Genomic DNA, 15,367 nt, shown 5'->3' on the forward strand with positions numbered 1-15,367 from the left:
AACTAAAGCTGTCAAATCATTGTAGTGGATAAAAAGTACAATATTTTGCCTCTGAGATGTTGGTGGAGAAGGAGTTTAAAGTATACAAAAAAAGTTATACTCAAGTAAAGTAGGCTAAATGCACTTCAAAACTGTACTTAAGTGCATTACTCAAGTGCATGTCCAAAACTGTCACTTTTCAGGATTCAAATTCAAAAATTGCAAAAAATAAGCTCTACAAGCTCAAAACGCATTGCAAATATGACACATTTTGAGCTTGTAGATTGTTGCTGTTTGTGTGTGACACTGTAGTATGATGAAGTAGGGCATTGATTTACAAAAAACAAACCAAAAAAAAAACATGAAAAGTTGAAATATGGAGATATGAGGTTTCTCCCCGACAGCAACGATTATGTGTAGACTATGAGTCACTATTTACACATAATGCAACAGCAGCTTCTTGCTTTGGCCTTATAGCACTCTGACCCAGTTTACCAGAACACAACAAGAGCTGAACTGGGATCAGCGCTGACGCACACAGGAGCTTGGAATTACGGGACCGACTGGATCCCCAGTCATTATTAACCACTTGAACCCTAAGCCAGTGGTTCTCAAAAGTGTTTTATTTATTTAAGAACCCCCATAACTCTGAGAGTGTACAAATGGAATTTGTACACTCTCAGAGTTATAGAGACCTATATAGAGACCTGTAAGGGTCCATTTGGAACCCCCTTAACCCTGTAAGACCCGAATATATTTCTACTTGCAATTTTTTTTTTTAACCTTTCAGATGGTCTTGTAGGAGTACTTAGGAAAGGAAAATATAATATTTGTTTATTTTTTATGTTTTGGTAAGTTTTTATGCAAATGTTTCCATATGGAAACGTTGGGTCCATCAGGTAGCAAAATTTCCTATAGGCCATTTTTAAGGATAACATGGCAAATGTGTAATTACTTCACTAAAACAACTTAAGGATTCATTTATATGGTTTATTATTTGGCCTCAGATCAATTATGAATAATATTTGGCCTCAGAACAGTATACATTATGAATAATATCACCAATAAGCCATATTTTTAAATCAATTTTATTAAAAGAACAACAAAATATAAATCTGTACAATATATGTAGTAAAGAAACCTAATAACCTAAACCATTGTCAGTGGTCACACAATACTGTCTGGCCAACTCACTGATTTGCATTGATAAAAGGATGCAAACTGATCTCCACCCAATATGGAGAGGATTTAGAGGTGAAACAATAACAGAAAAAAAAATATTTAAACATCTTTCTTTATAAAATATAATTGTTTCCAAAAGGGATCACTGGGTCTTAGAGGGTTAAAGAACCCTGAGGGTCCCTGGACCCCACTTTGACAACCACATGCCCTAAGCATCCTTATTCTTGGCATGTGTGTCTTGGCAAGCTCACAACACACGTCACACCATGAAGAGTTTAGGCTATTTCCGCCGAAGAGATTTGGTGCAGAGCAAAGAAAAGGATGGGGGCCAAGGATAGACCCCTGGGGAACCCCGGTCAACTGAAGTATGGTGAAACGATCAAATATTGAAGCTATATGTATACAGAGTCAAATCCTTAGTGTTTCAGGTGCTCTCTGTGATGCTGTATGCTTTGGTTAAAACAAAAAGTTACAGCTCAGATAGTAATCATTGCAGTATATAGTTTTTGTTCAGTAACAGGGGTCTCCACCTCTTTAATAAACAGAGAGAGTACCCATTTATCAGCTTCAGTTTGAAAGTGTTCCAGTTCCCATTTTGTCTGCTCAATCTTGTGTGTCGTCACTTAAAGGAGTAGTTCACCCCAAAAACTACTATCAATTAAACACCCCATGAAGCATTGAATTCATGGAGTTGTTTTAGCTTTTATCGCATTCCTAAGCCAATCATTTGATGACCGGCGGTCTCTCCGGTAGGAGACACAAAGAATCTCCTTTGTGTCTCCTACTGGATACATTAGCATCTTTATTATTATTATCATCAAATTATTGGCTCAGGAATGTGACAAACACAACAAATCTACACAAATTCAATGCTTCATAGGGTGTGTAATTGATAGAAAATAAGTCATTTTGGGGGTGAACTACTCCTTTAAAAGTTGTTTATCCTGTATCATGTATGAGTTACTCATACTGTATATCCCCATGGGTATCCTCAACCTGAAAATGCATTTTCTGTTTACTGAAGAACTTAGAGACACAGACACCCATGTCACTGAACAAACACTCTATAGGAATGACTATTATCATAGTATTTTTTGAAAATATAACTTACTGCACTTAAAATGTATACAAAATGTAACTCTCAGAGTGTACACATGGATCCAAATGGACACCGCCATGCGGGGCCCATTTGGTTCCATTTGTACACGGTACACACTCAAGAGTTTCAAAACCAGTCCATTGACCAAGGTAACCACCCTAACCTTTCCCTGTGTCCCTGTCTGATTCCCTGGGAGTCAGCAGCACCCACGGGTGTCTGGTGTCAGGGACAAACACGCAGGTGAACAAGGGTGTCGACCGGAAAGTCTGGTTTGTCTGCTACTGGAGTGCATTATCAGACACGCCAGTCGGCTGCTTGTATTGTAGCTCCGGGGCATGTTAACAGATGAGATTACATTGTGTAAACACTACCGTTATTTAACTCACATAAGACTGGGTCAGGAGAGGAAACCATTACAGTTGCAGAAACTATAGAAGTCCTTTTTACTCGACAGCTTTACTCTATAAACACCAGTGGTGGAAAAAGTACTGAAATGTTTTACTTAAGTAAAAGTATCAATACTGCAATGTAGAAGTAGGCCTACTCTGCTACAAGTAAAAGTCCCGAATTAAACATTTACTTGAGTAAAAGTACAACAGTATTGCTATCAAAATGTACTTTAAGTACCAAAAGTAAAAGTACTACAATGTTTGAAAATAGCAGATCTGCAAGCTCACAATGCGTCGCAATGCGACGTGTTGTGAGCTTGCAGATCGGCTGTTTTCAAATAGCCTAGATATAATATAGGGCTTATGTGGTTAATGTATGTTATATAATGTAATAATGTATATCTGCAAAGTAACTAGTAACTAAAGTTTTCAAATAATTCTAGTGGAGTACAATATTTAAAGTACAATATTTGCCTCTGAGATGTAGTGGAGTAGTAAAAGTAAAAGTATAGACAATTGGAAATACTCCAGTAAAGTAAAAGTACCTCAAAATTGTACTAAATTACAGTACTTGAGTAAATGTACTTAGTTTATTTACACCACTGTAAACACTGTGGGAAAACTGTCAGACATGAGAACCGACTAATTATTAATGTCTGTCTGCCAGTCTGATAAGTCAATTATATGCTGCTAGAACTAATTATATACCGTCCATTTTCAAGGTGACACACCAGTCCATGGCTGATAAAGTGGACATAACGTACTGTATCGTTTCTCACAAAAGAGTTTCTATATATTTTTTTCAGCAACTAACACCAGGCAATGCTTTTGTTTCCGTTCGCCTCTATTTTCACAGAATGTTCACCTATTATGACATGCTCTGCCATGGGTTGTTGGGTTCATGTACTTGTGTTACTATTACTTTATCAATCCTGAGATATGCTTGTTTTTAGTTAGCTTGAAGTCCCAGCTAAGTAGAGGATGGCTGAAAATCCGAACTGGAACAAAATTTCCACAATAAAATTTAAGCTGATAAGTGGGGGCTCTTTCCTGATTGGCAGGTTCTTTTTTCAACCAACCCGAACATGGATTTTCTGTTTATTAAAGAGCTGGAGAGACGGGGATAGTTACTCCTGTTACCGAACAAACACTCGTCATGCTAGAGTCTATAGCAATGCTTACTATCACAATATAGTGCCTTTAACCTTTTAACAACCAAAACATATCACTTACCCTACCTTTGACTACAATGTTGTGTTTGAACGTGTGATATTTGTGTTCACTTTAACCTTCACCTGCATATAAAGAAATGATTGATATTGCATCTCTACTCTACTATTATATTCACCTCCCAACCAGTTTAGTAATCCTATTCTGAGCCTATCTCCCAGAACTGCAAGCATGCCCTCTAGTGTTCACCCAGGGAAGTTCCAGTTCATAAAACAATTATGAACTATTTAATAGAAGGCCAGGTTGGACACTTTTTGAACATGGTTTATTGTACAGATAATTATACATCTGTAATAACATGCTTTCCTTAGCTAGTCAGCATTTTTCATTTATTTCATTTCATAATGTGCCCATCCCAAGCTGATCTCAGCCCCAGACTGTCTCACCAGCTGTGCTCAATCAATGCCATTATTAACATGCAAGACTGCAGCAAACTTGGTCTCCCAAAGTTGAACTATTAAAGCACATAGGCTACCGTGTAAAACCCAAAGTCTGCAAATGCTTTTGACTGCGCACATCCCCGGGTATGGATACTGTCTATACATGATGGTACAAGCATCTACAGTAGTATGCATATAGCCTACATCTCTATAAATGATGGTTGTGGGCTCATATACAAGAATAATTTATAGACATAGACATTCTTGCTATTACCATATTTTGCCTTCTTGGGCAGAAAGCATGTATCTCCATATTTCAATTTATTATGATGTTTTATCGTAAAACAATGCTCTTTGTACAGTGGTAGCGAAAATGGCGGGTACACCCCTCCATTCCTAAACCCCCCCACTCCTACACCCCCCCATTCCGAAACCCCCCCCCCCCCCCCACTCCTACACCCCCCCATTCCGAATTTTTTTTTCGGAATGGGGGGGTGTAGGAGTGGGGGGGTTTTAAAAACTTGGAATAAACCCTGCCATTCCGAAAAATAGATATAAATCCTATCTAACATTTTTTTTTTTTTTTTTTTTTGCGCGGGGGGGGGGGCATATGGGGCACCCCCCCCGCAAAAAAAAAAATGTAAAGTTTTTTTTATCATTATTTTTTTATTAAAAAATAATTTGTGGACTGAAAATAAAAAAAAGTAAAAAAAAAAGTTTTTTTTTTTAAAGTTTTTTTTTTTATTAAAAAATAATTTGTAGACTGAAGTTGGTTTGCTTCCACAATCCATAATGATGCAGAGATATAAATCTTATCTATCTAACTTTCTTTTTTTGCGGGGGGGTGCATATGGGGCACCCCCCCCCCGCAAAAAAAAAAAAAAAACTTCCACAATCCATAATGATGCATTTTCGAACAAAATTAATTAGGCTATCTGCACTTCCACCATGGACAGCTAAAACAACTCACTCACATGATTCACTTGAGCTGAGCCCTGATTCAATCAGATCTACATCCTCTTCTTGCATGAAATTCTTGGACGTCGGCCAGCCAGAGGCGGGCCCCGGACTGGGATGCAAGTCAAAAAATATTTAAAAAAAATAATAATAATAATATTTTTTTATTTTGTAGGCCTATTAAAAAAAAAAAATCACCCTTTTCAATTGAAGCGTTTGAAACATAGGAAAGGCCGCCACTCTATCTATCAGTCATGAATTAATTTTCTCCCCCATACCGACCCGCCGACGTAGTCGATCCTTCATGGCACCAACGTCAATTTCCGATCCATCGACCATATCTGCAGTCTTCTGGCGCGGCTGTTCTAAATCTATCTAGATATCTATCAATCTATCTATCAAACTATCTATCTCCAGCAATGTACCGCTCAGCAACATGTTGTTCAACAAATAGCAGATCTACAAGCTCACAACAACTGTTATTGTGAGCTTGTAGATCTGCTATTTTCAAATAATGTATGCGTATGTATAAAATATGTCTGAATTGGTTAGTGATTCATATATATCTGCGATGTGTAGGATTATTATAATTATTATTATCATATTACAATTAAAGTAAGCGCATCGGGAGTGTGATTGAGTGCGCTTCCACGGCCTGGGTCTGTCTGTCTGTCTGTCTGTCTGTCTGTCTGTCTGTCTGTCTGTCTGTCTGTCTGTCTGTCTGTCTATCTATGTATGTATCTTGTAGATCGATCTGTCTACAAGCTCGGTTATTGTGAGCTTGTAGATCTACTATTTTCAAATAGCGTATGCATAAAATAGGTCTGAAGTGGTTAGTGTATGGTTCATAATATAATAATTTAGATCAGACAGACAGACACACAGACAGACAGACAGACAGACAGACTGGTTCAGTCCATTAATGTTGTATTCAGAATAATAAAACTAATATTATTATTATTACCCTTATTATTATTACCTTTATTATTATTATTATTATTACCCATATTATTATTATTACTACAACTACTATTACGCTATTGTTATTATCATTATTATGCTATTATTATTATTATTATTATTATTATTATTATTATTACTACTACTACTATTATTATTATTATTATTATTATTATTATTACATTAATGTTGATGTTCTGTCACAGCTCACTTTTGCGCACACTTTGATTGACGGGTCAGTAATCACGTAGGCCTACTCAGAGACGCTCACATGCTCAGGTTTCTCAGATGTTTTCTCGCTAATTAACCCACTTGTCACATCTCACATGAATAGTATACGCATCAGTGGTGGAAAAATTACTCAAATGTTTTACTAAAGTAAAAGTACCAATACTGCAATGTAGAAATAGGCCTACTCTGTAACATGTAAAAGTCAAGAATTCAAATTTGAGTAAAAGTATCCTACAAAGCCCAAGTATTGGTATCAAAATGTTCTTAAAATACCAAAAGTAAAAGTACTCGTTATGCACAAGGTCCCATTTCACAAGTTTTCAAATGTATAAAAATCCTTTGAATAGCAGATCTACAAGCTCACACAATACAATGATTTATTTGACGCAGAGAGAGAGAGAGAGAGAGAGAGAGAGAGAGAGAGAGAGAGAGAGGTGTGAAGCTGTTGCATTTGACCAATGAAATGAATGAACCTCTGGATACCTCCGTTTGAAGATCGCGCAAGAATGAACAGCTAAACTGTTGATAAATAGATAGATAGATAGATAAATAGATAGATAGATAGATTGTAGGCTGTGTGGAAATAACTGCAGTGTGTATTTATGTAGTAACGGTAACAGCCAGAATAGGGGGACACCAAAACATTCTGGGCACTAGGGCTAACTGGGCACCTTGGACGAGTGGGCATTAGGGACATGTGGACACTTGGAAGAGTGGGCACTTAGGGTGGATAAGAGTGGGCGGTAGGGAAATCTGGGAACCATGAAGACTGGGCACCGGGGAAAATGGTGTTAATAATCAATGTTAATAAAGAATACAATCTCACAGGCAATGCACATAGTGCCCACTCTCCCTGGTGCCAAGATGTCCCTAGTGCCCACATATGCTGAATCCAATTAATACATCAGCAGAGATGAGAATTACGTATCTTCCCGTCCGACAGACAGACAGACAGACAGACAGACAGATAGACAGACAGACCCAGGCCGTGCATGGAAGCGCACTCAATCCCACTAACCGATGCGCTTACTTTAGTTGTAATATAATAATTATAATAATCCTACACTTCGCAGATATAAATTATTATATTATTAATCACTAACCATTTCAGACATATTTTATACATACGCTATTTGAAAATAGCAGATCTACAAGCTCACAATAACAGTTGTTGTGAGCTTGTAGATCTGCTATTTGTTGAACAACATGTTGCTGAGCGGTACATTGCTGGAGATAGATAGTTTGATAGATAGATAGATAGATAGATAGATAGATTTTTCGGGGGGGTGCCCCATATGCACCCCCCATAGGATTTATATCTATTTTTCGGAATGGCAGGGTTTATTCCAAGTTTTGAAAAACCCCCCACTCCTGCACCCCCCCATTCCGAAAAAAAAATTCGGAATGGGGGGGTGTAGGAGTGGGGGGGGGGGGTTTTCGGAATGGGGGGGTGTAGGAGTGGGGGGGTTTAGGAATGGAGGGGTGTACCCGAAAAGGGCTTATCCACAAGCTCACAACATGTCACAGCACAACATGTTGTGAGCTTGTAGATCTGCTATTTTGTGCTATTTGTGCAAGTTATTAACTCCGTCAATGGGTTTTATGAATATTGAACCAATAAAAGTCTTAACAAGAGCTTGTGATCAAATAATAACTATTGGATATGGATCCAACACAGGTTCTTTTATTTCCCCGTTTCCTGAAAAGTAACGGTTTTGGACACACACAATGAGCAGTGGTGTAAAGTAACTAAGTATATTTACTCAAGTCCTGTACTTAAGTACAGTTCGGAGGTATTTTTACTTTACTGGAGTATTTCCAATTTTCAATACTTTTACTCCACTACATCTCAGAGGCAGATGTTTTACTTTTAGTCAACTACATTTATTTGAAAACTTTAGTTACTTTGTAGATTTTGATTTATTATTACAAAACATACATTAACCACTTCAGCCCTATATGCATTCTGGCCATTTGAAAATAGCAGATCTACAATGCTCACAATATATATTTTTTTTACTTGTGAAATTGGACATTCTGCGTACTTTTAACTTTGTTACTTTAAGTACATTTTCATGCCAATACTAGTACATTTTGAATTCTGAACTTTTACCGGACTTTTACTTTTTGCAGTAGGCCTAATGATACTTTTACGTAAGTGAAAAATGAGTACTTTTCCCACCTCTGCATACAAGGTTTCCGCCCGACAGCGATGATAATTCTGTTTCGGCTAAAACGACATGGTCATAATTAATGAGGCCCTCACACAGACGCAAACAACAATGCACTCATCCAGAACCATATTAAACCCTTGATGACAGGGGCCCAGGCTGCATGCCGTTTGTTTGTAGACGAACCAATTAAGAGATGTTTAGCTAATGAGCGTTGGTGTGTGTGGGAGACGACTGAAAAGATGACACGTTTGGCGAGTTAATGCTCTTGACACACGCCGCTCCTTGTTGTTCAGCAGCTGGCTGCAGGTTGATGCGAACGCTCCTTGTAATGAGAACTATACGCATAATCAACAGACTAACGCAGATCAGACGCAGAGCACCGGGATGCTAATAGTGGAAGCAGGCCATTTTATTATTGATGTATGTTTGTTTGCCAGTGATGGAATAATTACCTCCATTTACTTGAGTACAAGTACAAAAGTATTGACACCAAAATATACAAGTAATATATCAATAAACATCAGTCTATCAGCTATACAAGCTCACAATGTGTCGCGTTTTATGTTTTGTAATAATCATCAAAATCTGCAAAGTAACTAGTAACTAAAGTGTTTGAATAATTGTAGTAAAAGTACAATATTATATTTGCCTGAGATGTAGTGGAGTGGAAGTAAAGGTACTGAAAATTGGCAAATGATGCTGTCTTCTAGAGATCCATGGCCAACTATTTCGACTAAAGTTTAATGAAGACTAATTAAATAAAGACGTTATTTTTGTTCTGTCTGAAGTCAATTCAGAAATTAAAATATCTTACCGATCTACAAGCTCATGATGACAACATGACACGTTGTAAGCTTGTAGATCAACTATTTTCGAAAGATTTTGAGACATTTTTAAAACTTGAAATAACTTGTGAAACCGGACTTTCTGCCCAATTAATTACTTTTGGTACTTTTGATACATTTTGAATACAGGTCTTTCACCTGTAACAGAATATTTCTACATTGTAGCATTGCTCCTTTTACTAAAGTACAAAAAGAAAGAAAGAAATTGGCGGCAAAAATGGTGAGTCCATCTTCCAGCACTGTTTTATGACTGGTGATCATGAACCATAGAGATGTAGTGAAGTCAGTATGGGGAGCGGCGGTGTGTCCATTTTTTAAAGCCCCTGCCACGGAGGGCCTCAGAAGGAAACCCCCCTGGCAGTAACGTAACATCTCCTCAACATCAAAGTGCTCCCCTCTGACCAGAAGCAGCTGAGCTTATAGGGAGCTGACGTTGGTTTACGAGGCGGTTTTATCGCCGGCCATCAAAATCAATCCCCCTCCTCAAGGATCCCTCGGGGTCCCGGACCCGACTTCCAATGTGCTATATAAAACTCCTCACAAAAATTTCGGAAACCTATGTTCGGTCGATTATCGCTTTCAATAATTAAGGTTTCGAGGTCTATCAGGCTCGAAGCCTTATTGAGATTGTAGGCGTTCTTCCGCCGTTTTTTCAGTTCTGGCCCAACCGTGTGGTCACTTTTTACGAAACTTGGCAATATGGTAGAGGGCTATGCCAAACGGCTAAGAAACGAAACTCACAACTATCGGCCAAAGGGTGGTGCTGTAGCACTTAATTGAAAATGCAAACTTTGAACAGGTACAACTCATGCCCTGTTTGACCTACAGCCATGAAACTTCAATACACACATGCATCTCCTCATGCCTAACAACTTTCATACTCTGACTTTTGACCTCTGACCTTTAGATTTCCCACCATTTTGAATTATATGAAAAACAGTACAAATCTATCTCCTCCTGGGATCTTTGAGCAATCTGCACAAAACGTTTTACACATGAACTTTGGACCTATGCCGACAAACGCACAAAGCGGATTTTCCATAAGTGAAAACGTTAAGCTTTTATAAGCCAATGAATATTGCAGTTTTATGAAAAATATTCGTCTGCCCCTAACACGTACACGCAGATTCACATTTGTTTGAAACTTTGCAATAATTTAGAGGGTCATTCCAAGTATCACTGAAACCAATCTTACTCCAATTGGTCAAAGGGGGCGCTATAGCAATTTTTTGAAAATGCAAACTTTAAACAGGCAAAAGTCATGCCTCGTTTGGCCGTGAAACTTGCTTACACATGTGCCTTGACTGATGAGGAACATATCTATCACTTTGACCAGTAAGCTCTGCCCTTAGATTTTACGCCATATTGAGCAGTTTGAAAAACATTTAAACCCAGGATTTCTGAGCAATTTGCGTGAAACTGTGTCAAATGTTTGAGCACCTTTTTCACCAGTTCAGGTCTGTTGGTCCAATGTCTTGATCGCTTAATCATCTGTCTTGAGACCACAGGGTCGCCGGTTCGTATCCCACCTCATGTAGAATTCATTATAATTGCATTGCACACAACATGACTGTATCAATGAATACATGTGCAATTGTTAAAGGAGCATTTCACCCCTGGAAGAACTTGCAGTCACTCAATGTTAATAATATATATATATATAATATAGTAGATAACAGTAGCAAAATTTTAAATTTGCACCCTATGGCCAGAAAAATATAGAAGTCTTGACTTTGACTGGATGACTGGGGTTTGGCTGCATTACTACAATGACCACAATGCTTTGGGGCACTGCCCTTCCTTGTGGGGAGGAGGCTGCGTGGGGGCGTGGTCTACATTGTAACTTTCCCCTCCCAGTTCTCACTACAACAACATCAACAAACACACACAGCACATTGGCCAGTGTTGCCATGTCAGCTTATTATAAGCGGCTGGTTTCTAAAATGTAGTTGATATTTGGGCTCGTTTCCAAATGTTTTGATTGTTGTTTAAACCAGTGGTTCTCAAACATGTTCATGTACTTTTCCACGGACCCTCATCTGTGCACTGCGCGCCAACATATTTGCCAGGGAGACCCTACCAAAAATGTGTTGTTAAAATGTTTAAAAAATATTCCACATTTTGCACTTTTTTCCCCTCAAGATTTTTTGGAAAATAGCAGATCTACAAGCTTACACTGCGTCACATCGTTACGCGTTGTGAGCTTGTAGATCGGCAATTTTCAAATAACCCATGTCTAGGTTTCAAGTGCTCTTGGCACAGATATTTTCTTTTGGGCTTGTTTTCATATACCTGGTTGCTTATTTCTCTCACAAGATCTGGCAACACTGAATGCTGAAGAATGATGAATGTTACGTTCCAACTTTTCCGACTTTTTTGTCTACCTTTGGATCACAAAACACGACATCGAAGCCATGTTCTTTCTTGGACCACGTGAAATCTGCCTCTGTTGAACCAGTACAGTTGGACCAGTAGGCCTACCCATTGCAAGTTTGCTATATCTACCAGGATGTCAGTCCCATCATCACCGTGTCTTTGTTGCGCCAGCAAGGTGAAACTATTAGTCTTGGCTGCTGTTGTATTGTGTTCTGTATTTATTTGATTGTATCTTATAGTAAACTAAATATATCATGTATAAATTAGCATAGTAACACTAAACGTGTGTGTCTGTGTGCGCGCACGCGCGTGCATCAATTTTTTTTCTACATTACATCCCACCATGTAGACAGTCCGGTGCTGGTGACGTGACGTTCATCTTCTACTTGGGAGTCGGGACATCCATGGAGATGCAGCATAGTCAACAATATAATAATAAAACAAAACGTTTCATACTCATGTCATGTGTGACTCCTTATTTCTGAGAGCATAATGTTTCACTGTCATTTCCAGTTATATTCTTTGGACTAAACTTATAGAAAACATGGGCATTACTTTAGAATGACATGCTAATGTTCAAATACTCTTGTCATACACAGCCTAATCGTTTTTTTTCTCATTTTTCAAATGAGACCGTTTCATGCTTTCAATTGGTGTATATGGATAATATTAGGTTTTACTATAGCCTATTGTATCTAAGACCAGTAAAGTTGAATCCAATGTGCTGGGGTCCCCAGAAAAATTATGATTACATGTAGAAGTAAATACTAACAGAATGTATAAGAGTTTTTCACTATTATATCTGTAATGCTTACAGTCATGTAATTATGTACCATTCTGCCAAATGAAAGACCATCTCCTATCATGAAACAGTTCAAAAGAACCCTTATAGAATTGGGTGTAAATACATTTTGTCATTATAAATGCTTACACAATGTAGAATATACCAATGAGTAGAGCAAGCAGTGTGTAAATGTAACCGTTTTATTTAGAAAAAAATATATATATGGCTGTAGTGTCCCAGGTCTTCATCTGCAGTTCCTTAATTTTTGCAGGCTGATGACAACTTTCTGTCCTGTCATTGGAAAGAACACATTAGATTAGATTTAGTTTACATGGATACCATCCGACGTGATACCTAATTTATTCTTAGTTGCATGCGCACCAAAAATAGCAGACCTACAAGCTCACAAAGTTTCGAGTCCGCGACGCGTTGTGAGCTTGTAGATCTGCTATTTTCGGGACCTGACGTCGTCATGTACTGAGTAGCTCTGAAACATGTCAGTCATGGCGGAGCTTCAACCTGGTGTTTGCACTTTCTACATGTACAGACCGTACATCTACATAAACGTTCATATTTCAAATATAAAGTGCTGACCTCATGCCACGGATGTTACAATTTGAATCAGGTGGGTCTAAGTACCAGTATCTTCCGTATTGTTTAATAAAAAGCATTTTAATCCAATCGGTGGCCATTTTCTCCTTATGCTTTCAATTACGCGACCCTATCGGTTGGGATGTATATTGCACTCTGATACATTATACATCTAAGAGAAAATGGCCACCATTCGGATTTAAATGTTTTTTTATTGAAAAATACGGAAGATACGGGTACTTAGACCCATCCGATTCCAATTGTAACATCTGTGGCCACGGGGTAAGAACTTTATATTTGAAATATGAACGTTTATGTAGATGAAAGGGTTGTGAATGGAGAAAGTGCCAAAACCAGGTTGAAGTTCCGCCATGACATAGCAACGCGTTGTGAGCTTGTAGATCAACTATTTTCACTAGTTTCCATTCCGAGAAGACAAAAAAAATCTTTATTGGTAAATGTTTTGTGAACCAGAGATCTAGAGTAGTTAGCGAAACAGAGGCTCGGTTCATAACGTACGGAAGAACCTATAGATATCAACAGACACCATCAGGGAGGCCATATCTCTAGCTCAATGAGAAGAGAGGCAGCCTGTGAATCCTTAGGTCGCTGGTTCGGTCCCTGTCCCCAACAATGTGTTGAAGTGATCATCATTGCGAATTTTTCGTTTTACAAATAGTGTTTCTTGAGGTTAGGTCGTTGTTTTACTGAGGTGAAGGTTAGTGATAGCCTGGTAAACCCCCTCCCTCCGGAAATCTCATTTGCATTTGATTTCAGGGAGGTCTGGGATTGCGAAGGGAGTAGAGATGGCCGAACACTGCGTGTCTGAACCAATCAGCGGCTGCTAGGGGCGGGATCATCGAATCACCTGCCTAGTAGCTTGAAAAAAAGAAAAACTGTCTGTCATCGATTCTGCGCCCGGAGTCTCAGATGCAAGTACGCTGTGAAACAAAATGTGTGTCGCAAGCTTTCTTCCATTTGACGGTGTCAGGTTAGGTTAGTGAGGGTGGGTGTAGAAAAGAGTCATCTAGTCAGCAACCTTCCCCCTATTTAGAGGCGGCCATAGCTGAGTGGTTAGTGAGCCCGCCTAGGGAGCCGGAGGCCCTGGTTGCCCCAGGTAAGATTCCAGGCCAGGCCAGCAAATGTGTCGATGAAATGAAATTTGTCCCTGAGCAAGACTCTTAACCCCTAATTGCTCACAGGCCCTCATTGGAAACAAGACCGTAAGGACTTTCATGAACGGACTTGTTAAAGGAATTATCCTTATATCCTTATTCCCATGGATTGGATCCACCCCTCTCACCTGCTCTCACTCATCACCAATCACACCTGTCTTCACTCACAACTCATTAGTGGCCTGGTGGCTTTTTCTTTGAAATAATGTTTAGTTTTTCAAATATTTAACTTTAAGCGCCCAATGCCACGCTATTGGCCATGGCCATTTAAAGGGTAGCAACATTAACAAAGAAATGAGTCTATACCTGTAACAATGCTCTATACACCAAGGAACCAGCTTACTCATATGCAGTATTGCTTTTGCCAGGATTCGATCCCATGATCTTGCGGTTCAGAGTCTAGAGCTCTTCCAAATGAGCTACCCAGACACAAGACACAATATACATTGACACTTGATGAACGTGCAACTTTTACACTACAGATTTTTTTTACATCACTCTCCGATTTAATCAAAAAATCTAAGCTGTGTGATATATACATTTTGAGTTAATACCATTAATATCAACCCATGTCCCTCTGTACTCTAGCAATTAGTGCACCTGGTGATACCTAGCCTGTCAGTCATTGGCTCCTCAATGGTGCTGAAAAGTGTACATGTACATTTACTCAAGTACCAATACAAGTGCTTACAAAGCACAGTACAATTTTGAGGTACTTTTACTTTACTTTCCATTTGTGTTACTCCTACTCTACTACAATTACAGCATATGACAGCTTTAGTTACTTGTTACTTTGCAGATATAATTATTAATACAACACCTACAGTAACCACATACAGCCGATCTACAATGTGACGCGTTATGAGCTTGTATGTATATAATAAGCAACCCATGCTGTATGATAAGTTACCAGACATGAAATCCAACTCTGTCTATCCAATGGCTCAGTCAGTACACTGTCTACCCGCCAATCTGTAGGTCCCTGGTTCAAACCCCAATTTAACCAGTCCAAATA

The sequence above is a fragment of the Gymnoscopelus braueri genome, assembly GCF_963280865.1.
Source record: "Gymnoscopelus braueri genome assembly, chromosome: 18".
NCBI classification, from domain to species: domain Eukaryota; kingdom Metazoa; phylum Chordata; class Actinopteri; order Myctophiformes; family Myctophidae; genus Gymnoscopelus; species Gymnoscopelus braueri.